The following is a 20,463-nucleotide window of genomic DNA, read 5'->3' as shown; positions in this document are numbered from 1 at the left end:
GAAAATGGGAATAGGAACATACATATCGATAATTACCTTAAATGTAAATGGACTAAATGCTCCCACCAAAAGACACAGATTGGCTGAATGGATACAAACACAAGACCCATATATATGCTGTCTACAAGAGACCCACTTCAGACCTAGAGACACATACAGACTGAAAGTAAGGGGATGGAAAAAGGTATTTCATTCAAATGGAAACCAAAAGAAAGCTGGAGTAGCAATTCTCATATCAGACAAAATAGACTTTAAAATAAAGAATATTAGAAGAGACAAAGAAGGACACTACATAATGATCAAGGGATCGATCCAAGAAGAAGATATAACAATTGTAAATATTTATGCACCCAACATAGGAGCACCTCAATACATAAGGCAAATACTAACAGCCATAAAAGGGGAAATCAACAGTAACACATTCATAGTAGGGGACTTTAACACCCCACTCTCACCATGGACAGATCATCCAAAATGAAAATAAATAAGGAAACACAAGCTTTAAATGATACATTAAACAAGATGGACTTCATGGATATTTATAGGACATTCCATCCAAAAACAACAGAATACACATTTTTCTCAAGTGCTCATGGAACATTCTCCAAGATAGATCATATCTTGGGTCACAAATCAAGCCTTGGTAAATTGAAGAAAATTGAAATTGTATCAAGTATCTTTTCCGACCACAACGCTATGAGACTAGATATCAATTACAGGAAAAGATCTGTAAAAAATACAAACACATGGAAGCTAAACAATACACTACTTAATAACGAAGTGATCACTGAAGAAATTAAAGAGGAAATTTTAAAAAACCTAGAAACAAATGACAATGGATGCACGACAACCAAAATTCTATGCGATGCAGCAAAAGCAGTTCTAAGAGGGAAGTTTATAGCAATACAATCCTACCTTAAGAAACAGGAAACATCTTGAATAAACAACCTAACCTTGCAACTAAAGCAATTAGAGAAAGAAGAACAAAAAAAAAAACCCCAAAGTAAGCAGAAGGAAACAAATCATAAAAATCAGATCAGAAATAAATGAAAAAGAAATGAAGGAAAGGATAGCAAAGATCAATAAAACTAAAAGCTGGTTCTTTGAGAAGATAAACAAAATAGATACACCATTAGCCAGACTCATTAAGAAAAAAAGGGAGAAGACTCAAATCAATAGAATTAGAAATGAAAAAGAAGTAACAACTGACACTGCAGAAATACAAAAGATCATGAGAGATTACTACAAGGAACACTATGACAATAAAATGGACAACCTGGAAGAAATGGACAAATTCTTAGAAATGCACAACTTGCAAAGACTGAACCAGGAAGAAAAAGAAAATATGAACAGACCAATCACAAGCACTGAAATTGAACCTGTGATTAAAAATCTTCCAACAAACAAAAGCCCAGGACCAGATGGCTTCACAGGTGAATTCTATCAAACATTTAGAGAAGAGTTAAAACCTATCCTTCTCAAACTCTTCCAAAATATAGCAGAGGGAGGAACACTCCCAAAGTCATTCTACGAGGCCACCATCATCTTGATACCAAAACCAGACAAGGATGTCACAAAGAAAGAAAACTACAGGCCAATATCACTGATGAACATAGATGCAAAAATCCTCAACAAAATACTAGCAAACAGAATCCAACAGCACATTAAAAGGATCATACACCATGATCAAGTGGGGATTATTCCAGGAATGCAAGGATTCTTTAATATACGCAAATCAATCAATGTGATAAACCATATTAACAGATTGAAGGAGAAAAACCATATGATCATGTCAATAGATGCAGAGAAAGCTTTTGACAAAATTCAACACCGATTTATGATAAAAACCCTGCAGAAAGTAGGCACAGAGGGAACTTTCCTCAACATAATAAAGGCCATGTATGACAAACCCACAGCCAACATCGTCCACAATGGTGAAAAATTGAAAGCATTTCCACTAAGATCAGGAACAAGACAAGGTTGCCCACTCTCACCACTTTTATTCAACATAGTTTTGGAAGTTTTAGCCACAGCAATCAGAGAAGAAAAGGAAATAAAAGGAATCCAAATTGGAAAAGAAGAAGTAAAGCTGTCACTGTTTGCAGATGACATGACACTATACATAGAGAATCCTAAAGATGCTACCAGAGAACTACTAGAGCTAATCAATGAATTTGGTAAAGCAGCAGGATACAAAATTAATGCACAGAAATCTCTGGCATTCCTATACACTAATGATGAAAAATCTGAAAGTGAAATCAAGAAAACACTCCCATTTACCATTGCAACAAAAAGAATAAAATATCTAGGAATAAACCTACTTAAGGAGACAAAAGACCTGTATGCAGAAAATTATAAGACACTGATGAAAGAAATTAAAGATGGTACAAATAGATGAAGAGATATACCATGTTCTTGGATTGGAAGAATCAACATTGTGAAAATGACTCTACTACCCAAAGCAATCTACAGATTCAGTGCAATCCCTATCAAACTACCACTGGTATTTTTCACAGAACTAGAACAAAAAATTTCACAATTTGTATGGAAACACAAAAAACCTCGAATAGCCAAAGCAACCTTGAGAACGAAAAACGGAGCTGGATGAATCAGGCTCCCTGACTTCAGACTATACTACAAAGCTACAGTAATCAAGACAGTGTGGTACTGGCACAGAAACAGAAAGATAGATCAATGGAACAGGATAGAAAGCCCAGAGATAAACCCACGCACATATGGTCACCTTATCTTTGATAAAGGAGGCAGGAATGTACAGTGGAGAAAGGACAGCCTCTTCAATAAGTGGTGCTGGGAAAATTGGACAGGTACATGTAAAAGTATGAGATTAGATCACTCCCTAAACCATACACAAAAATAAGCTCAAAATGGATTAAAGACCTAAATGTAAGGCCAGAAACTATCAAACTCTTAGAGGAAAACATAGGCAGAACACTGTATGACATAAGTCACAGCAAGATCCTTTTTGACCCACCTCCTAGAGAAATGGAAATAAAAATAAACAAATGGCACCTAATGAAACTTCAAAGCTTTTGCACAGCAAAGGAAACCATAAACAAGACCAAAAGACAACCCTCAGAATGGGAGAAAATATTTGCAAATGGAGCAACTGACAAAGGATTAATCTCCAAAATTTACAAGCAGCTCATGCAGCTCAATAACAAAAAAACAAACAACCCAATCCAAAAATGGGCAGAAGACCTAAATAGACATTTCTCCAAAGAAGGTATACAGACTGCCGACAAACACATGAAAGAATGCTCAACATCATTAATCATTAGAGAAATGCAAATCAAAACTACAATGAGATATCATCTCACACCAATCAGAATGGCCATCATCAAAAAATCTAGAAATAATAAATGCTGGAGAGGGTGTGGAGAAAAGGGAACCCTCTTGCACTGTTGGTGGGAATGTAAATTGATACAGCCACTGTGGAGAAAAGTATGGAGTTTCGTTAAAAAACTAGAAGTAGAACTACCATATGACCCAGCAAATCCACTACCGGGCATATCCCCTGAGAAAACCATAATTCAAAAAGAGTCATGTACCAAAATGTTCATTGCAGCTCTATTTACAATCGCCCGGAGATGGAAACAACCTAAGTGTCCATCATCGGATGTATGGATAAAGAAGATGTGACACATATATACAATGGAATATTACTCAGCCCTAAAAAGAAACGAAATTGAGCTATTCATAATGAGGTGGATAGACCTAGAGTCTGTCGTACAGAGTGAAGTAAGTCAGAAAGAGAAAGACAAATACTGTATGCTAACACATATATATGGAATTTAAGAAAAAAAATGTCATGAAGAACCTAGGGATAAGACAGGAATAAAGACACAGACCTCCTAGAGAATGGACTTGAGGATACGGGGAGGGGGAAGGGTAAGCTGTGACAAAGCGAGAGAGAGGCATGGACATATATACACTACCAAACGTAAGGTAGATAGCTAGTGGGAAGCAGCTGCATAGCACAGGGAGATCAGCTCGGTGCTTTGTGACGGCCTGGAGGGGTGGGATAGGAAGGGTGGGAGGGAGGGAGACGCAAGATTGAAGAGAGATGGGAACATATGGGAACATACATATATACATATATGTATAAATGATTCACTTTGTTATAAAGCAGAAACTAACAAAAATAAATAAAAATAAAAAAAACCTTCCTACATTGGAAGGAAGAAGAGTCCCACCCCCATCCCTCCAAAATGTTGAAACTTAGAGAAAGTTAAATTCCACTTTGAGTGAAGCCCAAACCTGAAAGATTCAGTTTCAGGGGGAAAATGCACTGAGAACATCTCTGCTGGAGAAAGGGGAGCCATTTCACAGTCTTAATTAGAACACGCTTTCCTTTTACAATCAACCTAGACAATGTTTATAGCTGTACAGTCTCTGTACAGTGTGCAGCATCTTGCCTCCTCCCAAATGGGGCCATTTGCTTTGAAGAATGCCTTCGAAGCTGCACAAATGCATTCACCTAGTTGCTTTGCTAATTACATCACACATACCAGAGTTACCAGGGCTGGCTGAATCTAATTACAGTAAATGCATCTACACGAAGATTTCCAATACACCCAGAGAGTGGTTTTGAAGATTTCAAGCTTTGGAAAAAAGGCTGTAATGGAGTCTGGCCACATTGTTCTGTTGGTCTGGGGAAATATAAACACAAGGCAGGTCTCTGTGTATCTGATTCTTCCTGCTGTAAACTCTTGAAGGGGCCATAAGGAACAGAGTGTGCCTTCTTCATTGGATGGCTCCCTTTAGAGAATTCTGTGCCGAGAGCACAAATATCTCAGTTCTTTGGATGCCAAGGAAAAATTCAAGACTCTCACCTGTCTCTTTCATTTCACAAACCTTTACTGAACATCAGCCTTTATCAAGAGCTCTGGGTGATGATATGGGAAAAACAAAGATGGATAGATAACTCAGGGCAGGCCAGTATATGGGGGATCCCAAGCAGCCCAATTATTTGGTGCCACTTTAAATGAATATTCTTTAAGTATTTGTTAGACATTTATTTAGTGGGGATGGGGAGAAAGTGCTTTAATAATCGCTGTATGAGAAGTAAATTCACTTACTTTACCTCTACTGGCTAAAAAAAAAATGTTTTGTTAAAAATTTGCCATTTTCTAGAGTTTGGGGTTTTTTTTCTCCAGTTTTAAATTGCAATTTGTTTTCAAACCGACTACTTCTTAGGCAGAGGGACATATTGAAGAGTTTTGAATTCAGGCAAGAAAATAACTCATATACTGCCAAGCTTCAGTGGACCGTGGAAAGAGACACTGTGTTTCCATTCCAGGATGCTATCTACTACAGCAGGAGAGGAATTAACTTCCATTTGTCATTTATGTGAGGAATCATATCATATACCTGAATTAATTGGCACTACACACATATCTTTTATTTCATTTATTCAACAGATATTTATTATGTGCCAGGACTGTCCCAAGTACTGAGTCTACTCCAAAGAACAGCTCAGATGATGACGCTGTTCATATGGAGTTTGTATTTTAGTAATGGCATAGTGCAAAATAATAAATAATTAAACAAATAAATCTACAGATTAATTTCAGGTAGCGATAGGTTCAATGAGGGACATAAAATAGGGAGATGTGATAAAGAGTAAAAGTGCCAGGTATTTAAGACCTCAACAGATACTCTATCTTGTGACTGTGGAATGGGGAGGCAGATTTAGATTTTTATTTGTAATTGAGCTGAGATCTGATTGGTGAGAAGGAGCTGCCCAAGCAAAGCCCTGAAGGAAAGCAGTCCAGGCAGAGACAACAGCAAATGGAAAGGCCCACGTGAGCTTCTGGCATGGAGGAGCAGACAAAAGGCCAGTAGGACAGCAGCCTAGTAAGCCAGGAGTAAGTGCTAGGGAAATAAAAGGGGGGAAGGGACCCAAATTTTATAGGCTATGACAAGGAGATTAGATTTTATTCTAAGTATGATAGAAACCATTAAAGGGTTTAATAAAGGGAGTGACATGATCTGTTTCACTCTTTTAAGAGATCATGCCGGTTACAGAATGGAGAATGGATTACGGTGGGAAAAGGAATAGAAATGGGATGAACACTTAGGCACATTGCAAGAGTCTAAGCCAAAAATAAGGGCAGCTTGGACTACAATTATGGTTGTCCAGTGGATGTGGCGAGAAGCAGTTGAAATCAGGAGATGTTTTGGAGGTAGAGCCTTCTGGATTTACTGATGCTACCATGTTTAAGATGTGGGAAAGAAAGGAGTCAAGGACAACTCCAGTATCACTGGCTGAGATGGGGACAACTGGGGGGGTAGGGTTGCACAAAAAATCAAGAGTTCCATTTTAGACATGATACATACAGTGGTATGGCCTGAATTTGTATACATCAAGTTGGCAGCTGTACTTGCTTAGTGGACAGGTCAAGGCAAGGGATATCAATTTGGGATCATTTGCTGTAGAGAGTATTTAAAGCCATGGGGCCAAGAAGAAAGTGTAGATAGAGGTTAAGTCCAGTGATGCATTAGTGTCCTTTCTCACATAGGGCTCCTGGAAGCTATTTGGCTTGTCCACTAATTAGCAAGCTCCGAACAGGGTTCCTGCTCTCTAAGGGAGCTCAGCGTGTGAGGAAAGACAGGCAGGTGGTTACAAAACAGTGTATTATGTGTTATATGATGTGAAAAGATGAGCTGGGTATTGTGGGAAAGCAGAGAAGAAGATGACTAATAGCCTACGTCACAAGGAAGACTCCATGCTGAAGAAGGTATTTGAAAAAAGCTAATCTGAGTATGAATTTCCCAAGTAAAGGAGAGGAAACAACATGTGGAAAGGCACGAGGCAGGCCATATTGGTGAAGTTCCATGAAACAAACAAAATATATATCTATATTTCCTATTCCAAAAGCTGGAGCCACGCTTAATGGAAAGACATGAAAAACATTCCCATTAAAATCTGCAACAAGGCAAAGTTTTCCATATTCACTACTACCTTGTAACACTGATCTGCCAACACAATTAGAGACGACAAGGAACTAATGAGTTCAAAACTTGCCAGGAGGTTAGATTCTCAGTATGTGTAGATGATATGATCGTATACCTAAGGGGAAAAAATAAGAACTAATAGGAAAATTAAAATGAATATGAACATTCAAAAAGGCGGCTATGATCAAAATTAGTACTAACAAATCAGTAGCCTTACATATGGGAACAATGATCAGCTTTTAAATATAGTAGAAGAAAAGATCCTATTTACAGCAACTAGAATAACTAGAAATAGACCCAAAATTTGATTTCAAAGAAAATACCAACAGAACTTTTTCTCACTAAACAAACTAATGTTAAACTGTATATGAAAAATACATAGTAACAAGAATACCTAGAAAATTCTGAAAAAAGAAAAGTAAAAAAGGCAGACTGGTCCTACCAGCTGGTGTTACATAAAGCTAGAGTAATTAAAACATCATGGGACTGATTAAGAAAATAAAATCCAGAAATAAACTCCAAAACATATGAGAATGTATAATATGACAAAGGTGGCATTTCATATCAGTGGTTGAAAAACACACAATTCAGCAAATGACTTTGAGACAACTAGGAAGCCATTTAGAAAAAAATTAAGCTGGATTACTAAATTTACTCATCAGATCAAAGTAAATTCTAGTTAGGTGGAAATCACTATAAAAAAAAATAGTGGAAGAATTATTTTATAATCTTAGAAAAGGAAAAACCTGAGTATGGGGGAAAAATCCCAGAAACAAAAAAGAATAAAATTGATAAACTCAAATGCATAAAATCTTAAAATTGTGTCACAAACACAGGCACACACAAGAAAAATCAAAAGACAATGGCAACAGACCGAGGAAAGCATTTGTATCACATGTAACAAAGGACCAATTCTCTAAATATCAATATATACAAACACTGTAAATCAATTTTAGAAAAAGGCCAAACACAATCGAGAAATGGACAAATGACCTGATCAGACAGCTTGCACAACACACACACATGCATACATACACCTGTAACAAATAGATCTAGAACACTTAAAAAGATATTTAAGAGAAAGCAAATAAACCAGAAAGCAAATACACCCGATTTCTCACATTTCAGATTGGCAACTATCAAACCCCCGAATGCAACCCTCTTGGAGAGAGTGTGAGGAAACAGCCATCACTTGTGTTATTGTTGGGACTGTATATTGATGCAACCTCAGGACAGGGTAGGTTGAACACTTACATAAAAAAGTATAACATGTATATCCTTCAACCCTGCTATTCCACTTCTGAGAATTTATCCTACAGATATACTGGCACATATGCACAAAGATACAGCCTCAGAGATGTTCTTGCAGCATTGTCTATATTAGCAAAGGAAATAACTTAGGTGATAATCAATAAAGGATTGGTTTAATAGATTATGGCATTTCCTTACAATGTTTCAACAGAAGCCATTCAGAGATGATATGCTCTATCTGTATAAATATGGAATTACTACCAAGATATAGTGTTTAAAAGTTTTAGAATGTGAAAATTTTAGAATTTAGAAATTTAGAATAATACTCTACTATTTCTGCAAAAACAAAACAAAAAAAGGATACATGCATTTATGTGTGTGTATATGAGACCAGTAAGAGTGGTTGCCTTTAGGGAAAGGAATAGGATGGTTGGGATATGGAGATGGGAAGGAGGCTTACTTTTCACACTTGGAGCTCTAAGTCTTGAATCATGTACATGCATTACCTCTTAAAAACCAATTAAGTAGCAGAAAGATGAAGACAGTAGTTGTTTTACCTTGCGATTTGAGATTACAGTGTGCGTTGGGAGGAACAGAGATGAAACTGAATAATGAAATCGATCTTGTGGAATTAGGAACATTAGAGAGAATGTTGTTAACACTTAGCAGAGTGCCTGGCCCGTTTTAGGTGTCCAATAAATGTTAGCAATTATTACCCACAGATTACATAACAGAATCGCACATCATTTAGTGAGGTGGGAGGTTTGACTTTGCAGGTTTAACTCGGGTAGAGCAAATTCTCCAGTTACTCTTTTTGTGTTGCACATCCAGATGGTGGAGTCTGGTAAGAGCCAGCTGTGAGTCCGGAGAGCCCTGACTGTGAGGTGAGAGCTGGGGCATGGCCTGGAGCCACATTTCATACCCCAGCATCGACCCAGAACACATCTTTCTTCTTAGGCAAATAGACCTTGCAGTAAACACCTGTCCATCCCTTCAGCACTTGAAACTCCCCCTGACCTAAAGGGGAGTGTGCCCACCCCTTGAACACAGCAATTGGATAAGGCATGGACACCTGACTCAAGCTGAGCCAATCAGATTTTCTTCCTTGGGAATACAGGAACTTGAACCAAAGGAGAAGCAAGTCAGTTTCCCTGTGAGGCTAGAAGTATGATCTGTACACATGAGAGCTGTGGATTAGACAAGCAGAAAAATTCTGTCCTCCCTAAGAAAAAAGGAGGCCTTTTCCTTTTCACAACAGAGGGCTTCCGGTTTCTGGTTCCAATTCCTTCCAGAGGCACATTACATTAGTGACTTTGTTTCTTCTCAGGTATCTCTGAGTTCTTAGAGTTTGTGCCTTTTTTTTCCCCCTTAGGCTAGGTTAACTTGATTTCTGGTTTTTTTTTTTTTTCAGCTAAAACATCCAAACCAATACAGGCAGTGAAAATAGAGTAAATCTCAACCTCTCGTTGATAGTAACAAAGAGTCTGCTGAGGCTGTTGTATTTGCTTCCTAGGGCTGCCGTAACAAACTGGGTGATTTAAAGCAATAGAAGTGTATGTATGACAATTATGGAGGCTAGAAATCTGAAATCGGTGTCAGCAGAGCCATGCTCTTTGAAACCTGTAAGGAAGAATTCTTCCTTGCCTCTTCCTGGCTTCTAGTGGTGGCCGTCAGTTCTCAGCACCCAGGGCTTGCAGCGAGCGGCGGCATGACTTCAAGCTTTGCCTCTGCCATCACATGGTGACCTCCCTGTGTGTCTCTGTCTTCACGTGGCATTCTCCTATGGGTGTCTGTGTCCAAATTTCCTTCTTCTTACAAGGGACCAGTCTTTGGATTAGGGCCCACCTTCACGATCTTACCTGAACTTGATTATACCTGCAAAGATCCTATTTCCAAATAAGGTCACATTCGCAGGTACGAGGGGTTAGGGCTTCAACATATCTTTTGGGAACACAACTGAATTCATAACAGCTGTTGGGGAGGAGAACTACTGCCACTCACTGCATTGGTTAGTATCCATCCAGGAACACAAAACCCACTCTGAGTGTTTAAAACAGAGGGGAGTCCGTGGTAACGCAGGTGGTAAAAGAGGCTGAAACGCTAAATAGGAGACAGTGGAGAACCCCCAAATTAGCAAAAGCAGAAAGCTATCATCACCTCTAAAGTGAAGAGACAAAGCGAGGGTCTGTGTTAGGGGAGTCTGGGTGCCCTGATCGCCCAGCAAGTGCAAGGGAGAATCACTACAGTTCTGTCCCGAGGACACCGGAGCCTGCAGGGATGGCCCCTGGCCACTCAGAGAGAGCAGGGAAGGGAAAGGAGTGGAGCTGAGGGCAAGCTGACCCAGGACCGGCCCACTTACTGTGCACCAGCCGGCTCACCTAAGCCTCACAGCAGCCTGTGAGGTAGGGCTTACCGTCCTAACTTCGTTGGTGGGGAGGCTGAGACTCCAAGAACCTAAGTAGCTCGCTCCAGGTCACCGGCTCCACGACCCTTTCTCTCTTGGGTTTGCACGTGGGGTTGTTACAGGGGCTGTAGTTACTTCCCTCAACTTCGGCAGGTTCCGAACTGATTGCTTCTCAATCTGTACTGCCCCCGAGTAGACAACCGCCTTTGCAAACCAACCACTTGAGGAGAAGCCCGCCAGTCAGGAAAAGGGCAAACTCACCCACCACTGGGTCACCACATCTATTCGCTTTCTCTCCTCCTGCCCTTTGGACTTTTCCTCGGGTCTCTGGCCGGGCCTGCTCACTCGCCGTCACTCACTCCGCACCAGAGCTTTAGACAGCTGAATCCTGTTTCCCCCAGCTGACTCCTTTTTCATGCTTGAGGTCTCAGCACTATCATGACTTCTTAAAGAGGCCTCCTCCCACCCCTCAGACCAGCCTGTCCTACACCGCCTGGGCTGGGATAATTCCTCTTTCATAATCCTCATGGAGTTTCTAATTCGGGGCCTGGTGTGGTGGCCTACTGAACTGTTCATTTTGGGCTGGTGTTCCTCTATGTTTCCATTTCTACCAGCTTCCAGGCTTTGTATTCCTTTGCTGTGGGGATTTTTCCAGGGGGAAAGTAGAAGCTGAGTGAAGATGCTGCTCTTCATGTAAAAAACTGAGCTCTGTGCGGGGTGGGGCAGAGGAGGGCACTGGGCCTCCCAGGACAGGCAGCGGAAAGGAGCCGTCCTCTTGGAGGTTGAGAAGGTGGAGGAGTGTTGGCAGATCCTGAGCTCAGTGGAAAGCAGACTGAAGTGTAGCCAAGTGTAGTAGTATGGTTCGCCTCCAAGAACATTTTCTAAAGGATTCGGCCTTTTTAATGCTTTTAAATCATATATTGATATGGCTGCTGTTAAGAATAGGACAAAAAGGTATGAGGGGAGAGCGTGAAACACCTCAGAAATTGCACAGTGATGTCCACTCCCCCCCCAACCCAAGGGTGGCCCAGGCTCTATCCTGCAGACCGCTCCCTCCCCGTGCAGGGGAGAATCTGTCTGTGTCTCAACTGAAGCCTGTCATGTGGCAGTGCCCACACGATGAATAGATGTCAGAGGGATGGCCGAGTGGTACGCCCAGGGAAGCCAGCGCCTGGTCATGGCCTTCCCAGCTCCAGCAGAGACTCACGTGCCCACAGGTGGCTGGAGGCAGAGGAATTCCTCTGAGCAGCCTGCCATCTCAGGCCTCCTCACCCACCTAGCGCCTTGGGCAAAATAAGGATGCCACCAGCATCCACCCTGGAGCAGGGTCCAGAGGCCCTATCTGTGTTTTCAGAATCCTCACGAAAGCCCTGGGTTTCTGGCACAAACCTAGGAGCTGGAATTTCCTGCTCCTCTGGCAGGATGAGAGCTTAGAGTCAGCTTTGATTTCAAGAAAATAAACAAAAGTGTGTATTCTCACACATGAATCGTGGACTGAGGTTCACGGCCACTCAATTTGTTTCATGTCTGACTTGCCCAAGTCCCCTGATAGCCAAGACAGTCTGCCTTAACTCACGGCCCAGCGCAGAGTAAGTGCTCCGTCAATATTTGCTGAATGGAGCAAATGGGCAGTCTTGGAAGGCAGATCTTGCGAGAGCGTTTCTCTATTTCCTGCAGCCATGCCCCGCGTGCATCGGCTCCAGGAGGCCTTGGGGCTGACTGTCCTCTAAACCCTGCTGCTGCAGGAGCAGACGCTGCAAGACTGCTCGGAGGGGTTTCTGTTCAGGCAGGCATCCCTTCCTGGAGAGCAATACCTCCGAAGCTGCCTCGCATCTCGGGGCTCCGTGCCCATCTTTTGAATTTTCAAGTGCCCCAAGCTATTGTGGGTGCATTCTCTGTTTATATTCCAAGATGCTTGAATCTGTGCCTTGTAAAAATGCAAGTTGGAAAGTTAATTCATTCCTTTATGTCAAGGTAATTGCAATTTCACCCTAATCCTCTCTTGTCAGAGACATTTCTACAATGCAGGGAGTTATCTTTTACAAGAGACACTTCAAGGTGATTTAATAACAGCACTTGCTATGAGTCACATTTTTCCTGTAGTCATCCACTCTTTGGCTTGGGAGAATAGGGTTTCAAGTACAGAAGAGAGAAGGCATTTGGCTAGGCTCAGAGCCCACTTACACAGTCTCAGCCAGATGCACACCTTCAAGAAAAAAGAACACCTTAATGAGCACTTGAGGTAACTAAGGTGCTAAACAGATCTTTCAAAGCAATGCCATTTTTGTTCGTTTGCTTTAGGGCTACTGATATTCATGCAGGGCTCTGTAACACCTGAAGACATCTATGACATTGACAACCGTGCACAAAGGGGACATTTCATATTGAGATCAATGATTAATTCAACAAATAGTTTTGAGCCCCTACTACTGACGACAAGCAAAGCACCCCTGGCACTACCAGGGGTTTGGATTCAAGTGCACACAAGGCTTGCCTGCTAGCTGCCCTCACCCAGCTTAGAGTCTACAGAATAGCTCGCTCGCTCTCTCCTTCTCTCAATGGGAAGATTCGAAATTTGTCATAAAAATATTCCTTTTATTTTTTTTTACCCCAACTGTGTAGTAAAAGGAATAGGAGCGGATTCTTTTGATCTGACAAAATTCCTATGTCCCTGCACAGTGGGGAAAAGTTTGCACGTGCTTTGCACTTCCTATTTCTCATCTCACACTAGCTCAGACCAAAAGGCAAAGAGCACTGGCTGGATTGTGGCTAAACTTCAGGAGATGTGAGTCTGCAAGGCCAGCAGGTGGCCTCATCTTGAAGACTTTTCAGCTCTGGAGAGGTAAAGTCTTCTCCCAGCAGCCCCACCTCTAGATGTACCATCTAATGCTAGCCTCAAGCCCTGAGAAAATCCAGCTGGAGAAGAGACCTCTCAGTGGAAACTATCTTTGAAAGGCTTACCATAATGTCTCCCAGAATAATAGACATACACACAATATACTTTTAAATCAAGACTAGGCAATGGGGACAAGAGGACACCTTTGCCAAGTGCCACTTACTCCTAACTCCAGTTGGAATTTTCTGGGCATGTGGCACTCGTGTTACCTGCTGCAGGCAGATTCCCTATACCCATACGTAAAACAACCCAACTCCTAATGGAGTTCTTAAGCGTGTCTCTTTCAACTGAATTTCTAAAACAAGGAATGATGTAATTGGCAGGTAAGGACAGGTTAACATGATTGTCTTAACAGAAACTGGTGCATTTTCAGCTCAGACTTTCACCAGCCAAGATGTTCTATACGGAAGAAAATCAAACTGTCTGAGCCATGCGAAGAGTTGCCAAAACACCAGAGAGCTGTAACCCAGACTAAAAGAATCAGGCTTGCATCTCAATTAGGAAAAAAAACAAAAAAAAGAGACTACTCTTTTTTTTTTTTAATACTGTGTGATGTCATACTTTGAATATGGTCATTTAGGTATAAAATTATATACTTGGGAGTTTAGCCACTGTGAACCCTTTGTGAAATGAAATGGGCTAGAAGCGAATTAAATGGTGGGAGGCTTTAACTGTCTATGCGACATTTCAGCAGTTAGAAACACAAAGAGCAACGGCAGCTTCCTCCATGTTGACAATCACTTCTTCCCCCAGCAATTGGCTCTCCTTGGTTGGACCGATTCCTTTGCCTTAACAGAGAATCTAAACTACCAGCAGAGCAACCTTGCGTCCAGGATGCGTTCCTGTGAAAACAGAGCAGAACGTTTGAACCCGGGCTCCCTACCCCAGTCCCCTGTGGATCTGAGTGTCTGAGGCTCCCTACGAGGGGTCCACCGAGTCACCAGCCACAGCCCCGTGGGGAGCAACTCCCCGCCCTTGCCTTCCAGGAGTTGGGTGACTCCCTCCCTCATGACCTTTGTATGAGCTAATGATCCCACCTGAAATGTGCAAACACTCCTTATGTGATTTCAAGGCAGAGACAAAAGCTTAAGCTGAGGTAACCACAAAGGGTTTTGTTAAAGCCCAACTAAATCTCTAGGTGTAGGGCCCAGGCACGGGTTCTCTCCAGGGCTGAGAACCACTGATTTCGATGAAAACAGCTGCCTTTCTTGGCCAAAATATACGGGCCAATAATGCGCCCTGTCTCCCAGACAAATAATGCGAATAACTGCTCTGAGAAGCTGCTTTTTGTCACATCCAGGGATGGTGGCAAGACAGCTGGAGAAGGATGGCTGTGGGGTAGGGAGGTAGTGCTGCCAGGAGCTAGATGTGTGAATCCCAAAGCAGATGTCAGTGCCCCAGATTGATCAGAAGGGGAGAGCTAAAGCTAGATCTTTACCGTGAGATACAGGTGAGGAGCCCGAAAAGGAAGCCCAGGTAGTGGAAAAGGGGGACACGAGCAGGGCTGTCAGAAGGGAAGGGCAGCAATGGTTTGTAGCCAGAAGGAAGCCAGTTTCCACACTGCACACCCAGTAGGCTGGCCCCAGGGACAGACCTTCATCCCTGAGGAGTTCCTGCCCTCAGCTCATTGGGTGCTTAAGGTCTTCCGTGGCTATAGTTTGGTTCTGTGTATGACAGGTAACTTGGAAGGGGAGGTGGGCTTCGGTTCAGGTCAACAAAATGAGCGTATACTTGCTGGGAATCAGGTCTTGGGATTTCAAAACACGGGACTTTGATGTAATACAGTGACAACAGAGCCAAAATCTAAGCTGCTCTGGAAAACCTGCATGAATTAGTCACTGAATGAGGGTTCTCCAAAGAAACAGAACCAATAGGATACATACAGACCTAAGAGGAGATTTATCACGGGCACTGGCTAACGTGACATTGCAGGCTGAGCTATGCCACCATATACTGTCTGCAAGCCGGAGAAGCAGGAAAGCCAGTGGTCTAATTCGGACTGGGTCTAAAGGCCTGAGACCCCGGAGCTCTAGTGTTTCAGAGCAGAAGAGGAATGTCTCAGTTCAAGGAGAGAGAGAGAGGGAGGGAGGGAGGGAGGGAGGGAGCGGGAGAGAGAGAGAGAGAGGGAGAGAGCGAGAGAGAGAACTTGGCCTTCTGACAACTTTCTGTTCTATTTGGGCCCTCAGTGGATTAGGTGATGCCCATCCACATGGGTAAGGAATTCTATCTTTACTCAGTCTCCTGATTCAAATGTTAATCTCTCTGGAAGCCCCTGACAAACATGCTCAGACATAATGCTTTAGCAGCTACCTGGGTGTCCCTTAGCCCAGTCTAGCTGACACATAAAATTCATCATGACAGTCGCTATACTTAAAATGCTGCAGAGAGGTAGCTCGCATAACCGAAGCTCTGGGCTTGAAGCTCTGGGCGTGCTTATGCTACTCACAACCTTCCGCCAGAGCTGGTTCCGCCATGTGTCGAAGGTTGACTTGTATTATGTTCTCACATGCGTGGGACTGGGTATTCGTCTCACTCGGGCTTCCCACGCAAGTCTCCTGACCCCTCCCTTCACAGGCCTTTCTGGGAGAAGAACAACTTTGGATTTTCAAAGCAGAAACTAAGAGAGGCCTAGTGTCCCAGTGATCCCGTCCTGTGATCACTGACACTCCCTTGGGACTCTCGCCACGACAACCTGTTTGCTTCAACCCAACCACACTCCTGGCCCAAGGATGATCAACTGCTCTCACAATTTCAGAGTAACCAATCCCATGTTTTCTACACTGAGCAACACTTAAAACTATCCCTTAATAAATCATGTTGCATCTCTGTTACTGGGTCCCCTATTCTCTCTCCAAGTTCAGCAGCTCCCAAGAGCTGCCGTGCTGAGTCCTAGCTGCATATTAGAATCACCCGAGAAGCTTGAAAGAGGGCTGGTGCCTGGTCTTCCACCACTCAAGATTCTGATTTAACTGTGCTGAGCTGGGGCAGTGGTGATGGTGGGGTTTGTTGTTGTTTTTTTAAACCTTTACTAGGCTTCTTAATATTTCAATCAATTACTGCTCATCGTTTTTAGTGAGTGAGCTTATAACTAACCTCCCTGCCTGATTAAACGCAGCCCCTACATTTCCTCCTCGACACCGTTCAGCAATTAGCCATCTCCAGCTCTCTAAGTGGAAATCTGAAGATTAGCAGGACCTTCTTTGCCCAAGGGAAGCCTGACATTTTTAATGAAACTAAAATATACCAACTGTTCTTGGTGAAATTATTCTGAGAGGTTTCTAAGAATCTCCCACAACATTGAAGGTTGGTAGCTTAGAGTTTATTGACCCCAAACGGGAGGGCGTGTTTGCGGGATAGAGTTCTCATTGCCATCGTCCTACTCTCTTTGTATTTAATGGCCTTAAAAGTACTGACATCGAAGCAACATGAATTGTCCAATCCAACTTTAATCCAAAATTCTTCGTCATCAACGATGCCTTTTGCAGCTGCAGAAAAATCCACTCCCAAATTTTGCTACATTCTCACCCTCTCCATCTAACAAAGAAGAAACAAACTGTCAATTGTCTGACCTGCTTGAATCTTTTTATCTCAGGGAGTTTTTAAAAAAATGTTTATGTTGTGGGTCAGGGGAAGAAATGGTGAGGGCTGGATTCACTTCAGGCTCCCTTCTAGTTTCTCAGTGAACTTCGAATATATGCCATCTCTTGATACTTATATTTAATCTTGATTACAAAAGGTGGAAAATGTGTTCTCCACCATGCAGGAATATCTCAAGACTCTTTCAACCCAGAGTCAAAACACCAGGTCCTAGTTCTGAGATACTTCCCAGACCGAGCTGGGCCTCCTGGATTTTCACTACATATTTTCTGCATCTCTACAGATTTCATGATCATGGCTGGGTTTGTTTCCTGTCTCCCTCCCACGAGGTCCTTCAGAGCTGAGGCTGCATCTTTTCTTCTAAATGTATCCAGCTGGACACAGGAAGTACTCAAATGTGTGGCTATGAAGAATGACCCAATGAATGAAGAATCAATTCCCCACAAAGCTGGCTCAAAGTAGTCTAGTTGGAGGACAAGAGGGAAAGGTCAGGGCCGCCAGTGCCCTAGCAGAGGCTGGACTGCCAAGATTTATTGCTAAGCCTTCTGCTTTTGCCTCCACTTGTCCACTGTTATTTTTCCAGTCAATATCAGTAGTTGTTGAATAACATTCATTTATACATTATTTAGTAGGTGCAATCAGTCAAAGTCCCCATGATCGTGGCCCGGCTTTTTAAATTGGCCTCTTATCTGTAAACACATTTCCTGAGCTGCTCTATCTTTTCATCTGGTCTAGGTGATCTATAGCAATATCCCAGAACCTGCCCATTTTCTTTTTAATCCCCTGATGGATTATAAATAGCCTGCTCTGAACCTTCCCAAAGCTTTGAAGGCAAATTTCTGCTTCCTAAATTACTATCAACCTCTTGCTCCACACTCAGACCCCTTCAGGAGGCTGCCCTACTTCCCCAGGACAGAAACACAAACACCTCCTGCACTTCTCTGCCCTCGGGCTGAAGTAACACTATGGCAACGACCAACGTGCAGAACGATGGCTGGGAATACACGCATCCCTCACTGCTTCCAACGCTTAAGAGAGGTGATTAAAGAAGAGAAATCTAGCATAAAAGAATGGCAGGGGAAGAAAGCACATGAAAGAGAACAGTGAGTGAGAGGGAAAAGGGAGCAGCAAGGAGAGACGTGAGAGAAACCAGAGGAGTACAGAAATGAGGACAGGAAGGCAGAAGTGAACAGAGGGCAACAGGCAGTGCCCGGACTTGCTTTATTTGACCTTAAGGCACCGCACTTGTGCTGAAACACTCAAGTCTACCCAAACACCTCTGATGTCAATGCCGTTACAAAAGGCAAAATGGCCTGGAAAGAATTCGGCTCTCTGATGCCTCGTGGATCCTTTTTACTTTACGCACAGAGAAAAAGAGTCCCGTTGCCTGCCTTTCTAGATTTCAGAGAAACTCCTCCATCAACACCACAGTTTTCAAGATCCACTTTAACGAGCACCTCAAGATATTCACTTACGGCAGGACTGAGCTTTCAAGACTCAACTTCAGCCCCTGCTTATAAAATTCACTCACCTGGCAAACTGGAACCCTCTCTTCCCCAGCTCCCCGGGGATGCCACTCAGACCAGAGGTGAGCAGGCAGCTTGCCCTTCTCTGGGCTCCGTTCTTTCTGTGTATTCATTTTGTATTTCCAGTTACAGCCTAATCCATTAAGAAGCACTTATTCTCAGCAAGCCTCGTGAGCAAGCTCTAATTTGCCACTTCTCAGTACAAACTCATTTTTACATTCTGGCTCAGTTACTGACATGAGATTAGGCAGAGCAGCTCCCAACCTTCAGCACTGCCCTTTCTGCCTCTCCCTGCATCAGGCTCAGCTTGGCTTTCTCCCGCTTCTATGCCATCGGAACCAGCCTTAGCTTTGCCGAGCATCTGTGGGGCTTAGCAGATGGGGTGGCAGTTAATAAATCCAGTCCATACAAAGCCACTAGCAAAAATGCACACAGGTCAACCTGCCCCTTCTCTGAGCGTGCTCCAAAGGCATCCTTAAACATAGCTATCATTATGAGCCATTAAACTCTGAACAGCCAAGCCTCCTTTACCATTTATGTTCCCTCTTACCCCCGTAAGAGGGTAAACCCTACTGATACGGAGTGAACTTAGTTTTTTAGGATCCATGGCTATACATCTGGAAGACACAGAACTCTGCAAATATGCTTCCAATGGCTTAATCTTTGGGATCAGGACCCCTCTTCCCCGAAACTAGCATTTATTCTGTTTTTGCTATGTTCTAGGCATTGTGTTGATCTTCTTGCATTCTCTCTTTTAATCCACCCCCAAACTTCCGAGTCATCCTTAAAACAGCAGTCAGATGATGATGCTCCTCTGCACAGAACCCTCCAAAGGCCTCCTGTCTCACTCAGAAGAAAAGCCAAGTCCTTGCTACAAGCCATGGGGAGACCCCTGTGATCTCTCTGACCAGTCGTGTTTCCTGCGTAGCTGCCTTTCAGCTTCTCCCCTCCAGCTGTGCTGTTCTCTCTGCTGCTCCTCCCATGTGGGATGCTCCCTCCCTTTCCTGGGAGTCACATCACTTGTCCTTTTTGCTCTCCCTTGTCCCTACACAAACGTCACCTTCTCTGTGGGAGCTTCCCTTGTCCTCCCGGTATACATAGAGCCTCACCCCCACCCTACCTTCTACACTCTGCTGACCTTCTCTCCATTCCAACCCTACCCCAACCTGTTACACATTTGTTTACTGTCTCGTCCAACTAGAATGAAGCTGCAGGAGGGGAGGACTTTGTTTTGTTCCCTTCTGAACCCCACAGTCTAGAACGGCGTTCTTAATGAAACATCCCTGAATAAATAAATGAAGGAAGGTATTCTTCTTACCTCCATTTTACAGTTGAGAAAGAGGTGTAGGGTGACGGGTTAACCTGTCTAAGGTCATAAAGCCGATATATGACAGAGCTGCACAAATAGTACTAAGGGCTTATCAAACTCCCTCCCCAAGCACAAAATGCCTTTGCGAGAAATATTTTTGCCAGGCTCTTTCAGCTGGGGGTGATTTTGACCAAAAGAGGAAGCAGATGTGGAAGATGACGACCAATAAATCAGTGGGAAGCCAGGTCTAGCACCTGCCACGCAGCCTCACATTTCCTCCAAACTCACTTAACTCATGGGTTCTCCTCTCCTCACTCTTGACATGAACCAAATTAAATCCTTCCTTAAATATATACCATAGAGCACTAAAGTGGAGATCACACAAATTTTTCAACAGTTTGAGGAACAATTTGTTGTTCTTGTTCCTTGTAGATATTTTGAAGCTATTTACCAGATGACACTTCTGTAGAGAGGGAAAGCTTATATAAAATGAGGCAACTTC

Source organism: Tursiops truncatus, chromosome 6 (genome assembly GCF_011762595.2).
Source record: "Tursiops truncatus isolate mTurTru1 chromosome 6, mTurTru1.mat.Y, whole genome shotgun sequence".
Classification (NCBI taxonomy): Eukaryota; Metazoa; Chordata; class Mammalia; order Artiodactyla; family Delphinidae; genus Tursiops; species Tursiops truncatus.
The sequence above is the reverse complement of the archived record's forward strand: the minus strand, read 5'-3'. Positions refer to the sequence as shown.